Below are 15,735 nucleotides of genomic sequence, written 5' to 3' on the forward strand. Positions count from 1 at the left end.
GGACAGACACAGGGGTAAGAATTTATTAGTTATTTGGTAAAGAGGAAAAATAGAGAATAAATCTGGTGTGTGTATTTAGGGAGTTACTAGTTTCAATGTGGCTGATAATTATAATTCTGTATTCTAAGTTTCCCTTAATATTAGTCATAAAAATCTCACATTACTTTCAAAGAAGAAACAAATTTGTTCTTTATAATTAGGAGTAGTAAAATTTGAAAATTTTGAAGCGGTTTTTTCTTCAAGTATTTTAATGAAATGTTTTAAATCCATAAATTTGCTCCACTAGTCCAGTTAGTTCTAAGTATTTCCCCCTTAAAAAAATCTTGCAGAATAAGTCTAGACTACAAAATGTGCTTAAAGAATTACAATTTACTTATTTTTGTGTATATTAGCTGTTATTGCTAAAGAATTCTTTCCAAATACAGGTCCTAGGGCTACTTGAATAATTTGTAATATCCATTTACCTGCAAACAGTTAAGATACTCTCCTATAAAACTTAATTTTCTTAAATAGGTAAAACTATATCACCCCTTAGACTTTTAAATTTTATTATATTTCTTAACAAATACTTCATAGAAAGTACAATAGCATATCATGCCTCAACCAAATTTAAATGATCACTTTTAAAGTATTAATAGAGTGTATTATAATATGGTAGTGAAAATTGATGTAATTGGTCCATTTAAGTATTAGCTCTAAATGCGAGTTAACTGCTCATCCATAATTCCTTCTGTAATCAGTCAGTATTTATGTTTAAAATTATGTTTACTTAAATGTTTTTTTTTTCCTCTCCCTTTACACAGTTACTTCTGAGTGGAGGAGCAGACAATAAATTGTATTCCTACAGATATTCACCTACTACTTCTCATGTGGGGGCATGAAAGTGAATGATAAATTTGACTCCAGAGATTGTTTCTGTAAATGAAATTGATAAAGAAGCTTCAGATTACATCAGTGACGGTTCAGAAAGCAGCCTCTTTAAGTTTATATAATGTTTTCACCCTTGATAATAGCTATCACTGTCTATTTCTTTATTTTATATTTATTATACAATAGTTTATGTTGTTAAAATTTAAATGTGACCTGCTCTCTCTGCCATATGCAAACTCTGAAAGTAAACTGAGTTTTTTTATTTCCTTTTATAGGTATTGGTTTGAATTAAGATTTGCTTTTGAAATGCTGTAAAAGCATATATTAAAAATATAGTAATTGTCCAGATTTTTATTTCTGATGGGGAAACTTAAGTTTTCCAATGTTAGCTGTTTAAAAAAAGTATCTTGGGGCGCCTGGGTGGCTCAGTTGGTTAAGCGACTGCCTTCGGCTCAGGTCATGATCCTGGAGTCCCGGGATCGAGTCCCGCATCGGGCTCCCTGCTCGGCAGGGAGTCTGCTTCTCCCTCTGACCCTCCCCCTCTCGTGCTCTCTCTCTCTCATTCTCTCTCTCAAATAAATAAATAAAATCTTTAAAAAAAAAAAAAAAGTATCTTAAGGAAAGTAATAAATTCTAATAGAGAAAAAATTAGAAATACAATTTGCTTTAGGTAAAATAGTGATGTCTAACTATAATAAGACTTTTTGGGTATTCAGAACATTAAAACATATAGATGCTGCCAATTAAGAGTTTGTTGAAATATTTTAAGTGAAGTACTTTGTATTAAAGCTATGTTAGAATCCTTTAGAAATTGCATACAGATTTCATGGTAACCAGGAATCTTTTTCCCCAATCTATCCTTGTATAGAATAGAATCTTTAGACAAAAACTTTCAGTCAGTATTAGATAGTAAACATTCTATAAATTTTATATCATTAGCATTTATCTTACTACATATGTTATATACCAAATATTTAAAGTAAATGTCTTCTTAAAGTGTGACTTCCATCTTTAATGGATTGGTATTCCTCAAGCAGAGCACTTCAGCCTCTAATATATGGAAAATAAGGTTGGTCTCATCACTAGACTGTAATGCAGTATATGTCAAAAAATGTTCCTATCACAGAGGTCTAGGAAGTAATATGTATACCTGGCTGCAATTGAGAGCCAAGTTAACAGTGGATTAAGCCAGTTAGGAGTTTAGTTCTCTTACAAGTTGAAATCGAGGCAGTCCAGGGCTGGGAGAGAGTGGTTTTGTTCCACACTCTTAGGGACCCAGGCTTCGTCAATCCCTAGGATATGGTCCTCATCTTCACAAAGAGCTAGAGCTACAGTTATATAATTTCTTAAAGTGTATTTTAATGCCAAAAAAACAGGGGTGCCTGGATAGCTCAGTCAGTTAAGTGTCAGGTCATGATCTAGGGGTCCTGGGATAAAGCCTCGCATCTGGCTCTCTGCTTAGCAGAGTCTGCTCCCTCTCCCTTGGTGCTTTCTCTCCCTCTCTTGCTCTCTTTCCAGTAAATAAAATCTTTTTAAAAAAAGTGAATATCAAGTTAGCTAGAAAATATACCAGTCTGTTTTTATCATTTAGTGTAGACTGGTATAAATTTCATCATATCTGTAGTGTTTGGAAGTCTAACTTTTATAGGACAAAGAAGAATTTCTTGTTTTAAATGTTCTCTGAATGAGCCTTTGTCAGAGTTATCTAAATGTTTTTCTTAACTCACCCAGTCTGGGCTCAGTTGTAGTATGCATACACTAGGTAGTTGAAGCAAAGGTAAAGAGGCTTATTTATTAGATGTAGTGGACAAAGAAGGAAGTAGCATCAAGTATTGGTCCCTCACTTATTCTCAACCCTGGTTCCAAGGAGGATACATTCATGCTTCAGGCATTCTCCCTTGGGATGGGTGTAACATTAGTGATCAAGTTTCTGGGATCAATCTCTGCCAAATTTCTCTCCTTGTGTAACTCAGGTGGTTAGATTACTCCTCAAACAGGAAAAATATGAGAGGCCAACCAAAGCCTAGAAGATACAAATTATGACGTTCCTAACCATGTTGATTCTTGCTTTTACCTCATCGAACACAGTTTTAAGAAATTCCTTTCTTGGGGCGCCTGGGTGGCTCAGTTGGTTAAGCGACTGCCTTCGGCTCAGGTCATGATCCTGGAGTCCCTGGATCGAGTCCCGCATCGGGCTCCCTGCTTGGCAGGGAGTCTGCTTCTCCCTCTGACCCTCCTCCCTCTCATGCTCTCTGTTTCTCATTCTCTCTGTCTCAGATAAATAAAATCTTTAAAAAAAAAAAAAAAGAAAGAAATTCCTTTCTTACTGTTTAACGATAATCTTGGTAATATTAAAAATTAGACTCAAAGTATACCTAATTGTCAGTTCAAGAACAAAGGCTGAACTTCTACCATGTACCAGCGTCTCTTTGGAGATGGAGGGAAAGGGAAAAAAACGCAGAAAAATGTATGACATGGACACTACCTCCAAAAAGATAAGCTTGCATAGAAACACTCATTTAAGAATTAGTTATAACAGTGACTTAAATGCATAAAAGATGTAAATGTAAGGTAGAAAGGTGGCATAGAGAAGGAACCAATTAGCTTTGTGGGAAGCAAGTTGGATGTCAAGAAAAGCATTGTAGTAGAGTGATACTTTAGCCAGATCTGGACAGATACAGGTTGGGAAAGGTGGAGCTGTTACCTCTGGCAGAAATGATAGTTCAGAAATACCATGAGGAAGGAAGAAAGCATATTTCTTCATACGCTAAGTAGCTCAGTTTTGTTTTCCTCTTAGATAAAGCTGCCTCCGGGTCTTATCTAAGACACGATGATCTTTTTATATTGGAAACCATGAAAACAAAACCTGGCTGTGACAATTACCTAGAGATTATTAGGTAGAAACTTGAGTTACGTAAGATTTTTAATTCTGCATAGAATGCAGAAAAACATAATAGATTTTCTATGAATAGATGACTGGTATTTGCTTTGTCCTTTGAATTTCGATTGGCCATTTTGGAACTATTGTCATCGATGCATAATAATATATCAAAATGCTTCCTAGCATTATTGGGGAAAAGAACAAATGAAAGTTTAAATTGATATAAAATACACATAATTGCATAATTGAACAAACAACCCAGCAAACCAAATACTATCTGGGAATTTCTGATAATAACATTGAAATCTTTTCACAAAAATTCTTCTGTATTCTAATCTTGAAAAGTCATTTGCTTATATAAAGCAAATATAAGGAGAAATAATCTTTATACTACTGTAACTTCTAAAAGGAAAAAAATGACATTTGAGACTCTGCATATGTAAGCAATATTCAATTATTGCTTCTATTTAAAAAGCCACTAATTGGAATCAGGTTTCAAAAGGCAAGTGAAATCCAAATTTTGCTAATGAGAAACTGCTAATAAAAGGAATTTTTATTTACTTTAATATTGAGAGTTTTAGACTATCATAGACTTCTAGTATCAAACATACTAATAAGAGGTAGAGGATGGGGGTGTGAGCTGTAAAAAAAAAAAAAAACCACTGTTAATTAGTATTTTGTTATATAAGCTAAATTTACCTTTTTTCTTTTTTTTAAGATTTTCATTTTAATGCTGATAGTTAACATAATGTGTGATATTAGTTTCAGTTATACAATATAGTGATTCAGCAATTCCATACATCACCCAGTGCTCATCACAGCAAGTGCACCCCTTAATCCCCATCACCTATTTCACTCATTCCCCCCATCCACCTCCCCTCTGGTAACCATCAGTTTGTTCTGTCTAGTTAAGAGGCTGTTTCTTGGTTTGGCTTTTTCCTTTGTTTTGTTTCTTAAATTCCACATGAGTGAAATCATATGGTGTTTGTCTTTCTCTGACTTACTTCACTAAGCATTATTCTCTAGTTCCATCCATGTCATTGCAAATGGCAAAATTTCATTTTTTTATGGCCGAATAATATTCCATTGTGTATATACATATACCATATCTTCTTTATCCATTCATCTATTGATGGACACTTGGGCTGTTTCCATAGTTTGGATATTGTAAATAATGCTGCAACAAACATAGGGGTTGCATGTATCCCTTTGAATTAGGGTTTTTGTATTTTAGGGGTAAATGCCAGTAGTGCAATTACTGAATTTTAGGGTAGTTCTATTTTTAACTTTTTGAGGGACCTCCATACCATTTTCCACAGTGACTGCACAAGTTTGCATTCCCACCAACAGTGCAAGAGGGTTCCTTTTTCTCCGCATCCTCGCCAACACTTGCTGTTTCTTGTGGGTTTTTTTAAGATTTTATTTATTTGTCAGAGAGAGAGAGCACAAGCAGGGAGAGCGGCAGGCAGAGGGTGAAGCAGGCTCCCCACTGAGCAGGTCGATGTAGGTCCGTGATACAACCTGAGCCAAAGGTAGACACTTAACCAACTGAGCCACCCAGGAGTCGCAGTTTCTTGTGGTTCTGATTTTAAACTAGATAATGTCTTTAATGTAACTTTGAATTTTGGGGGGAGTTCATAGGGTTAGATAGGCTATCTTTGTTACAATATCCACTGATATTCACAGATCTGAAGAAGTAAATTATTTTTTTTTTAAGATTTTATTTATTTATTTGACAGAAATACAGCGAGAGAGGGAACAAGCAGGGGGAGTGGGAGAGGGAGAAGCAGGCTTCCCGCGGAGCAGGGAGCCCGACACGGGGCTCGATCCCAGGACCGTGGGATCATGACCTGAGCCAAAGGCAGACGCCCAACGACTGAGCAACCCAGGCTCCCCAAAGTAAATTATTTTCTGGCAGTGTTTACTAAAATGGCAAAAAAGAAAAAAAAAATCCACCCAAATCCACCTGTATGCTGCCATAGCAATCCTTTGACATTAAAATGACTAAGTGATCTTTATTTTATTATTTACTTATTTTTTAAAGATTTTATTTATTTATTTGACAGAGACACAGCGAGAGAGGGAACACAAGCAGGGGGAGTGGGAGAGGGAGAAGCAGGCTTCCCGCGGAGCAGAGAGCCTGATGTGGGGCTCAATCCCAAGACCCTGGGATCGTGACCCTGAGCCCAAGGCAGATGCCTAATGACCTTTATTTTAAAGGAGGAATATATGTGTTAGAGGAGTCAAGTTATTTGACTAGATTTCATGTAGCCAGTAAATAGCAGGGTCAGGATTTGAATTTGGATGTATCTGAGTCTAGAGCTCAAGCTCTTTACTACATATATATTCTGCCAATTCTTAAGTCATTCATAAGAATATTTTTATAAATGTGAAGAGTAAGTTTGAAGATGTCTTCACCTACATAAAAGAAAGGTTGTATATAAATTTAAGTGGCATTCATTGTTACCAAATTACCATAATGTTATGTTCAGCTTTGCATGTTTTTGCCTTAAAATTAATTTCAATTTTAGTATATTACTAAGTGTATTAGCATAATAATATATAGTCTTCTTTTTCAAAGACCCATTTCTTTTCATATAGGAATTGTATATGAGCAAAAGGTAACTTTAGAAATTATCCTGTTACTCATTCATATCATTTGAATTATCACATTATTCATGTTATTAAAGGAAACCACAACCCAGACAGCTTAAATACCTTGTGTGAAGGTGTACAGCCAATTAATGATAGAGATAGGATACATTCGTCAGTAATTAGAGATACAGAGAAATGATCTTGTTAGGTACAATCTGTCAAATAATCTGTATGGATAGTAAAAGTACAGACAAATGCTGGGGAATTATTAATACCAAATTCAGTTCAGTGGTTTCAGGGGGAGGAAATTTTTTTTTTATAGGTCTATAACATTTCATTTTAAAAGAATCATCCTAATAATACCGTCTCTAATTCTAGCCTTACTAGAATCAACAAAAATGCAGTATGGTAGAGAGCATGTTTGGCTTGCCATATGTAAGTACTAGTGTAGGCATCTGGGAAGATAGCTCTCCATACCCTTACTAACTGCCACTGACCTGTTACTTCTAACTTCCTTGATAAGATCAAAGAGATTACAAGGAAAGTGGAACACCTTGAAGAAATGGAGCTATTTCCATGACATCAGGTTCAGTAGATCCCTAATCTTTAATAAGAGTAAAATAACACAAGGGGCGCCTGGGTGGCTCAGTCGTTAAGCGTCTGCCTTCGGCTCAGGTCATGATCCCAGTGTCCTGGGATCGAGTCCCACATCGGGCTCCCTGCTCGGTGGGAAGCCTGCTTCTCCCTCTCCCGCTCCCCCTGCTTGTGTTCCTGCTCTCGCTGTCTCTCTCTGTGAAATAAATAAATAAAATCTTAAAAAAAAAAAAAAAAGCAAAATAACACAAAAAGTGTAGAATTCTTAGTATGTTTTTTAATATCAATTGAAGTTTTATTTAGATTAACAAGAGGTTTGCTTGATAGTACAAAAGATCATTGCTGTTTATTGCTTTGGGTCCCAGATTTGTGGAGCCCCACATTCCAAGTCATCTAATTGTCTTTTCTAGTTCACTTGTAGAAGCCTACAGTGGAGGAAAACACTTTATATTAGGATAAACCTGTTGATAGAAAATTAAATAACACTTCTATAAATATTTGCACTTCTAGATGAAATTATATCCTCCCATATAAAAGCATTTTAATAGTGTTAAATTCTTGTTTCCTAAAAAAAGCTTATTTATGAAACATGACATTTTAACTACTCTGGGTGCCTCATTTATCTGTTAAGGGACTAGTACAGGCATTGAAGTATTTTCTTATCAATCCAACAGCTAACAAGGTCATTGATTCATTCTACAAACATATATCAAATACCTGATTAAGAAAACCTGATTCCTGCCCAGGAGTGTCAGTAGCTCGACCTTGTTTGCTGAAACAGTTTTTATACCTTGCCACCATTTGCCCACCTTTGTTAGTCACCTGTGAAGGAAATGTGGTTATGTATAAATGCTACATTATATGGTGGCTTGGAGACATTGTGTATCTCCAGTAATTTTCCCCAGTTAAGTGAACAAAACCAACAGGCCTTGCCCACAGTCACTCCGACTTTCTGGTATATTTCTTGGAGGACCTTTCTCTGCTTCAGATTGAGCTGATGTTTAATATCCTCTTGAGTTAAACTTCATCCTGTTGGGGGGCACCTGGGTGGCTCAGTCGGTTGGGCCTCTGCCTTTGGCTTGCGTCGTGATCCCATGGTCCTGGGATCAAGCCCCACATGGAGCCCCTCATCGGGCTCCCTGCTCACTAGGGAGCCTGCTTCTCTCTCTCTCTCTCCCTCTGCAGCTCACCCTGCTTGTGCTCTGTCAAATGGACAAATAAAATCTTTGAAAAAAAAAAACAAAACTTCATCCTGTTGGAAGAAGCATTTTCTAAAATACCCCAAGAAACTTAACGTGTGCATGGTAACATTCTGAAAGTCATTTTCTTACTATATTAGAATCATTTATTCTTTGGGAAGAAAGGTGTTCAGTTCTTTTTAGATATTTTATACAGTATCCTTCAGTTGTCAATGAGCTGTCTTTGCTTCTGTTCACTTATTGATTGAATAAATTCATTCAGAATGCAATATGTATTAGGCACTGTGTTCAAGAGATAAAGCTACTGAAATGAATAAATGTTTACTTTGGAGGAGCTCAGCATCCAGTGAGGAAGGCAGGCAGAAAAATAATTACATTTGTTGAGTAGAAGTATGTCCTTAGGAGGGATGCCAAACCTATCATGAGTGAGGAAAGATCTGAGGAAGTACAGAAGTCATCCTTATTGCCAAATGCTAATTCTTACCCTTCTAAGGATCTGGACTTGAATCTGAGGAAAGCTGTGGACTCTTCCTGAGGTTGTCCCCTATAGGATTGAGGTTGAAATTAAGAAATCTAAAGCTTATTTTTCAGAGACCCTAATCAGCTATTGTGTGTTTACAAATCCACTAGGGAGACCTGGGCTAGAAGTCAGTGATAAGGTTCCAGCCTATGAACAGCAAGGCCCTGTCTTCCTTACCCTAGATAATGAGCCCAAAACCCCCTCCCGTTTATCTGGGCTCTCTTGGAGAAAACCCATAGTCCCTTTCCTTGTCCTAAGATGCCTGACAGCAGGGGCTGAATTTTGCCTCATTTTAAGTCTCCACACAAGTGAGTATGGGATGTATGTTACATGTTTGCTCAATAAACATGCTCCATCTTTCCTCATGAATAACCACAAGTTTTCACCATCCTTTTCATCAATATATATGTAATCCCAACCCCTGTGGTTATAAAAAAACTTCTCTCCCCCTTCTAAGTGGCAGATTTGAAGCTTGCCCTATTATCTTTCTTTGGCTGCCTCTAGAATAAACCTTCTTTTTCATGCATGATGTCTCAGTGATTGGCTTTGCTGTGCTTTGGACAGTGGAACTTGGGTTTGGTTACATTTCCAGAAAATATTTTTAGAAGACCCATGCCAAAATTTTGCATATTATTTTAGGTATTCACCCTTTCTTTGAAACACCATATATTTATTTCAGGGTAAGAATCCCCGGCCTAAAGACCTCTCACTATTTTCAGTCCATATTAACTCTAGTATAAATAGCCTATTCCTTTTTCTATTCTAAGACTACTTTCAGGTTTTTAAGGTAAGTACTTTGTAATAATATTCTAGAATCTCACTCCATCTTTCACGATCTTACAGACTTAGTTATTGCCTGGAGTGTAAGCTTTTTTCCTTACTAGGCTGTGTCACAGTTGTAATTAATATTCTGTAAAGCTTTAGTAAAGTGATAGGATATTTTGAATCACCTTTAAAAAGAAAGTTCTTTGAATTTAAATTATCTTCCACCAGGAACAATTTACTTTTGTCTTATTTCCATTTTTTTCTTTAGTTTTTAGGCTCAAATTTTGCCTTTTACTCTTGAAGACTCATTTATGAACACAAATTATGGTTATGTATATGTGCATTTGAGGTCAGTTATTAACAGTTGTTAACTTAATCCTCTTTAAACCCTTACGATAAGAGTTAAATATAGCACGTGTACAGTTACCGCGTGCGGGCACTGGTCCTGAGAAGCGCCCCAGGATTCAGGAATGACTGAGGCTCAGAAGCTCCTAGCCTGGTAGAGGTGCGGTGCGGGCTCGGAGGAGGCAGGGAGGGACCCGGGCCGAGGGCGCTGGGCTTAGAAAAGGAAATCGAGAATGCCTCAGGGGTCTCACACACAGTTCCTTAATTATGATGTTCTGACCGTTTTCGTGTTTAATAACCTGGCATTTGGTAAAGGAAGAACAGAATGGGTCCCGGAGTTCATCAGAAAACGGACCGAGCGCCGGGCCTCGGGGTTAGGCTAGAGCCCGAAAGGGCGAGAACGCGGACGCCTGACCGAGACGCCGAGGGCAGCGCGGCTTCCGCGCGCGCCAGGCCGCCGGGTTTAAATCTCCCGCCTCCCGCAGCCGGAGCCCAACACCTCCACGCACGGGTGCGGAGGGGCACGGGCTGCGGGAGTGGCCCGGCGGCGTCTCGGGGCTCGCGGGCGGCGGCGGCAGGAACGGGTGCCGGGACGGACCTCCGCGCAGCCAAGCGCGACCCGAGGTGGCGGAGGACCGTGCGTCGCGGCTTCAGCGTCGCGGTGAGAGTCTGCGGCCTCCCGCGGCCCCCCTCCCTCCGGGCGGCGGTCGGGCCGCGCCCTGCCCCGGCCTCCCGGGCCGGAGGCCAAACCCTTGGTTCCCGTGGCGACGCCCTGAGGTGGAGGCGCGGCGGGACGCGCACGCCACGCGCGCACGCGGTCTCTCGGGGCCTCGCCGCTCCCTGCGGCCTCCCTCCCGGATGAGGTCCGGGTCGGAGCTCCCCAGGGCAGAACGGGCCAGGAGTGGTTTTTAGGGAGGCTGGGTCCTCTCCTAACAAAAGGAGCTTCCCTTCACGCTGGCCCCGCTAGCGAACGTGCGCAGTAGCCTGAGGCTTGTTTGGGTGATTTCTTTCGAAGGTGGAGCTCGCTTCCATTAGAAGCAGATATTCCCAGCCCTTAGGTGCTTTCCCTGCTGACCTCCTTTTTTCTGTTGTGCTTATTTTTATGTCATTATTTAGTGATGGAAATGCCTTCTTTAGAAACGAAGTGGCAAGCGTTTGCTAAAAACAAAACATAAGTAAATGTGCGGTTTGAGGCGAACTGCGGAATAGCCGAGCTCCCGAGGGCTTCCGCGCACAAATCCTGAGGCCATGAACCCAGCCCCGTACACCGATCCGGCTCGTGGAAACGCGGATCACCTGGTCGGGTGCCCAGATGATGTCAATGGTCAGATACCTGATGCTCTGAGAAAGATGGAGAGGGGGAAAAAAATCCGACCTGGCAACCAACCCGCGATACTGTGGGTTTGCCAGTAGAGGGGGTGGGATTATTTTTCATGTAATAGATGTTGTTAATGCACAGAGCATAAACCCTCTTATAAACTATGGGTCACTGTAAAATAGCTTATTGGGAAGATCACGTTTATCCATGGTTTTGGATTTTCTCTAAGCATTTATGTATTGATTTATTTGGTTTAGACTTAGGCAACTTACTGTAAGGCGATATTACTTTCATCATCTTAACATCAATATTTATGGAGTAGCCACAGGTGCCTCATCCTTTAGTAGGAGTTAATTACACATGTATTGGCCAAATAAACAACTAATGGTATGTATATACTTTTTATATGATGAAAAATTTTAATCGTTTTATATTTATCTGTGCCCAGCATTACCAATATTCTTTGAAATTTCTGTATTTAATAGTGCAGAATGATTGTGCATCTAGCCATTGAAATAACTACGTGCAAGACATTGCTCTAATTATAAGTAATTATAATTGCCAGACAAATCATTATAATTTCAGAGTTAAATGAGTGTTCAGAGCTCAGCCAGTCCAAAGTGGGAAAGCTGCAAACATGAGACTGGTGCCAACATGAGGCTGGTGTAAAAACTAGGAAACCACATTTTTATTAGAAATATTTATCATAAAGCAATTAATAAAATTTATACCAGTGACTGAACTAGTACCAAATATCAAAATTTATCAGATATAAAACATGATATAAATTGTTTTGTTTACACTGACTTTGTGATTTCATGTGTGCTACGTCCTATATTTAAAATTTTTGACTTTGTTGATTTTCTCTATATGTCTGTTTTCTGTTTCAGATTTCTACTCTAATTTTGTTTCTTTTAATTTGGGTTTAATTTGCTCCTCTTTTTCTAACTTGTTAAGTTGGAAACATAAATAATTGATTTTCTATCTTCTTTTCCTTTTATATAAGCATTTAAAGCTGTAAGTTTTCCTCTAAGCATGCTTAGCTAGATCCCACAAATTTGGAATGTTTTCAGTATCATTTAAAGATATTTTAAAATCTTTGTGATTTCTTTGATCCATTATTTATTTAGGTGTGTTATTTTATTTCCAAATATTTTAGAATTTTTTATGTAGATCATTGCTGTTGATTCCTAAATTAGCGATGTTGTGGTCAGAAAACATGTATTATTTCAATACCTTTAAATTTATTGAGTTTTTTTTTTTCTTGCCTAACCTATGGTCTTTCTTGGTCAATGTTCCATTTACCCGCTGGTAAAAATGTGTATTCTACTGGTGGTGGGTAGAGTAGTCTAAATGTCAGTTAGGGAAGCTGGTTGAGAGTGTTGCTCAAGCCTTTTATCTTCACATTTTTAATGTCTCATTCTGTCAGTTACTCTGGGAGAAGTGCTAAGTCTCAAGTCTCTATTATTGTAGATTTGTCTATTTCTCCCTTCAGCTCTGTCAGGTTTTTTCCTTCTATTTGGTAGTGTTATTAATCAGATACACTTTTAAGATACCTTTGTCTTTTTTGCCAAATTGACCCTTTTATCATTATGAGATGCCCATTCTATCCCTGAAAATACTTTTTACATGGAAGCCTGTTCTGACATTAATATAAGCTTGATGTTTGCCCCTTGCTTTTTCCTTTTAACTCATCTGTGTGTTTATGTTTAAAATGTGTTTCTTATAGACTACATACATTGGGCTGAAGTTGTTTATCCAGTCTCACAACAATCTCTGTGTTTTAATAGTGGTATATAGTCCATTTATAGTTTTATAACTTTTTTCTGTGTTTGGATTAAGCATATTGGTGTTCTTTTTCCATTTTTTCATTTACTCTTTGGTCCTCTTGCCCTGCCTTCTTTTTGGGTGAATTGAGTTTTTAGAAAAACATTTTTTCACCTATCTTTTTAGTTTTGTCCCTTCGTGTTATTTTTTTATTGGTGGTATTAGAGATTGATTACATATGTGTCTTGAATTTATCATGGCTGATTTTCAAACATATTCTAGTACTTCATGAACAGCGTAAGAATATTACCCTTTATACTTGCAATACCATCTTCTCACCTTTTGTGCTCTTATTTTACTTCTATATATTCTGCTTATTATATAGTCTATATATTTTACTTCTACATGTGCTCTATATTTTTATTACTTTTAATTTAAAGAATCAATCTTTTAGTGAAATTTAAAGATGCATGTGTATATGTAATGTTTAAAATGTTTAAAAATTCCTGTGTATTTATCAACATATTTACCCTTTTTGTTTTTTCAAGATTTTATTTAAATTCAAGTTAGTTCACATATAGTGTAGTATTAGTTTCAGGGGTAGAATTTCATGATTCATCAGTTGCATATAATACCCAGTGCTCGTTATTACATCAAGTGCCCTCCTTAATGCCCATCACCCAATCACCCCATCCCTCCACCCATCTCCCCTCCAGCAGCCCTCAGTTTTTTCCCTATATTTAAGAGTCTCTTATGGTTTGCCTCCCTCTCTGTTTTTATCTTATTTTATTTTTCCTTTCCTTCCCCTATGCTCATCTGTTTTGTTTCTTAAATTCCACATAGGAGTGAAATCATATGGTATTTGTCTTTCTCTGACTGACTTATTTCACTTAGCATAATATACTCTAGTTTCCATCCACGTCACTGCAGATGGCAAGATTTCATTCTTTTTGATGGCTGAGTAATATTCTGTTGTGTATATATAGCACATCTTTTCAACCTGACTAAGTGGGATTTATTCCTGGGCTTCAGGGGTGTTTCAATATCCACAAATCAATCAGTGTGAAACACCACATTAATAAAAGAAAGGGTAAGAATCATATGATCCTCTCAATAGATGAAGAAAAAGCATTTGACAAAATACCATCCTTTCTTGATAAAAAATCCTCAAGAAAATGCTTCTCCCTCTTCTCCCTGCTCGTGTTCTCTATCGATATCTGTCTCTCTCAAATAAATAAAATCTTTAAAAAGGGGGAGGGGGGACCTGGGTGGCTCAGTCGGTTAAGTGTCTGACTTGGGCTTAAGGTCATGATCCCAGGGTCCTGAGCCCCACATCCCACTCCCTGCTGGGTGGGGAGCCTGTTTCTCCCTCTCCTCCTCACCCCTGCTCATGCTCTTTCTCATATCTCTGTCACTATCTCTTTCTCAAATAAATAAATAAAATCTTTTTAAAAAGTCCTCAAGAAAGTAGGGATAGAAAGAACATAACTCAACATCATAAAGGCCATATATGAAAGACCCACAGCTAATATCATCCTCAATGGGGAAAAACTGAGAGCTTTTCCCCTAAGGTCAGGAACAAGACTGAAATGTTCACTCTCACCACTGTTGTTAATAACAGTACTGAAAGTCCTAGCCTCAGCAATCAGACAACAAAAGGAAATAAAAGATACCCAAATCAGCAAGGAAGAAGTCAAACTTTCATTCTTTGTAGATGACATCTATGTAGAAAAGCTGAAAGACTCCACCAAAAAATTGCTAGAATTGATACAGGAATTCAGCAAAGTCGTAGGATATAAAAATCAATGCACAGAAGTCTTTTGCATTTCTGTACACCAATAATGAAGTAGCAGAAAGAGAAATCCTATTTACCCTTTTTGATTTCTCTCTTGCGTCCTGTAGAACTGCGATTCTATGTGTTGTTTTCCTTTACCCTAAAGAATATTTAGATTTGGGGCGCCTGGGTGGCTCAGTTGGTTGAGCGACTGCCTTCGGCTCAGGTCATGATCCTGGAGTCCCGGGATCGCGTCCCGCATCCGGCTCCCTGCTCAGCAGGGGGTCTGCTTCTCCCTCTGCCCTCTTCCCTCTCGTGCTCTCTGTCTCTCATTCTCTCTCTCTCTCTCAAATAAATAAATAAATAAATAAAAAGAATATTTAGATTTGTAGTGCAGGTCAATGTGGCACAAATTCTTTCATCTTTATTTGTATGAAATTTTATTTTGCTTTCATTTTTGAAGGATATTTTTATTGGATATAGAATTGTTGGCCAACTTTTATTTCAGGACTTAAAGATACAGTTTGCTTATCTTTTGCCTTCCATTATTTTGTGAAGCAGCTGCCTCTTCCTCCTGGTGCTCTGCCAAAGATGAAAGCAGCCAGGGGGGTGCCTGGGTGGCTCAGTCGTTAAGCATCTGCCTTTGGCTCAGGTCATGATATCAGGGTCCTGGGATTGAGCCCCATGTCAGGCTCTCTGCTCAGTGGGGAGCCTGCTTCTCCCTCTCCTGCCTGCCACTCCCACTGCTTGTTTGCTCTCTCTCTCTCTCTCTATGTCAAATAAATAAATAAATAAAATCTTAAAAAAAAAAAAAAAAAGATGAAAGCAGCCAGGGGTCTCTGCAGTCCTAGGTAAGGCTAGTCCTTTTCTGGATTTTAGATCATTAGCTTACCTGCATCCTCGGCCCTCTGATGGGCTTTAAAAAAACACTAAATTTTGTAGGTTATCTAGCTTATTCTCATTGTTAGGATGGAATTAATGTTCTCTTGCAACTTTCTGAAGTGGATATGGAAGACCAGTATAATGCTGACTGAATTAATACTGCTTAAAAAGATTTTTATTATTCTTATTTTCCAGATTTTTTTTCTGGTATTTTTACAGTTGTTT

At 38.2% G+C, this 15,735-nt stretch overlaps 1 protein-coding gene and 1 long non-coding RNA gene across 6 annotated transcripts in view; both read left to right on the forward strand.

The window, feature by feature from the left end:
• The window catches only part of LOC145720742 (uncharacterized), a 440,998-nt gene continuing 425,263 nt past the window's right edge, over positions 1-15,735 (forward strand). Inside the window, exons 1-2 of one of the 2 annotated variants that reach the window (XR_014143933.1) lie at positions 1-14; positions 804-7,033. This is a non-coding gene — a long non-coding RNA (uncharacterized LOC145720742). Of the gene's footprint in view, positions 15-803; positions 8,409-15,735 lie in introns of those variants that run through there. The other variant, XR_014143932.1, reaches the window with a different exon arrangement.
• The window catches only part of ICA1L (islet cell autoantigen 1 like), a 61,311-nt gene continuing 55,578 nt past the window's right edge, over positions 10,003-15,735 (forward strand). Inside the window, exon 1 of one of the 4 annotated variants that reach the window (XM_081815364.1) lies at positions 10,003-10,430. The gene's annotated coding sequence lies outside the window, so the exon portion shown is untranslated. Of the gene's footprint in view, positions 10,431-11,273; positions 11,475-15,735 lie in introns of those variants that run through there. The other 3 variants (XM_081815362.1, XM_081815365.1, XM_081815363.1) reach the window with 3 other exon arrangements.

Source organism: Leptonychotes weddellii, chromosome 3 (assembly GCF_054177405.1).
Source record: "Leptonychotes weddellii isolate Sample4059 chromosome 3, ASM5417740v2, whole genome shotgun sequence".
Taxonomy (NCBI): Eukaryota; Metazoa; Chordata; class Mammalia; order Carnivora; family Phocidae; genus Leptonychotes; species Leptonychotes weddellii.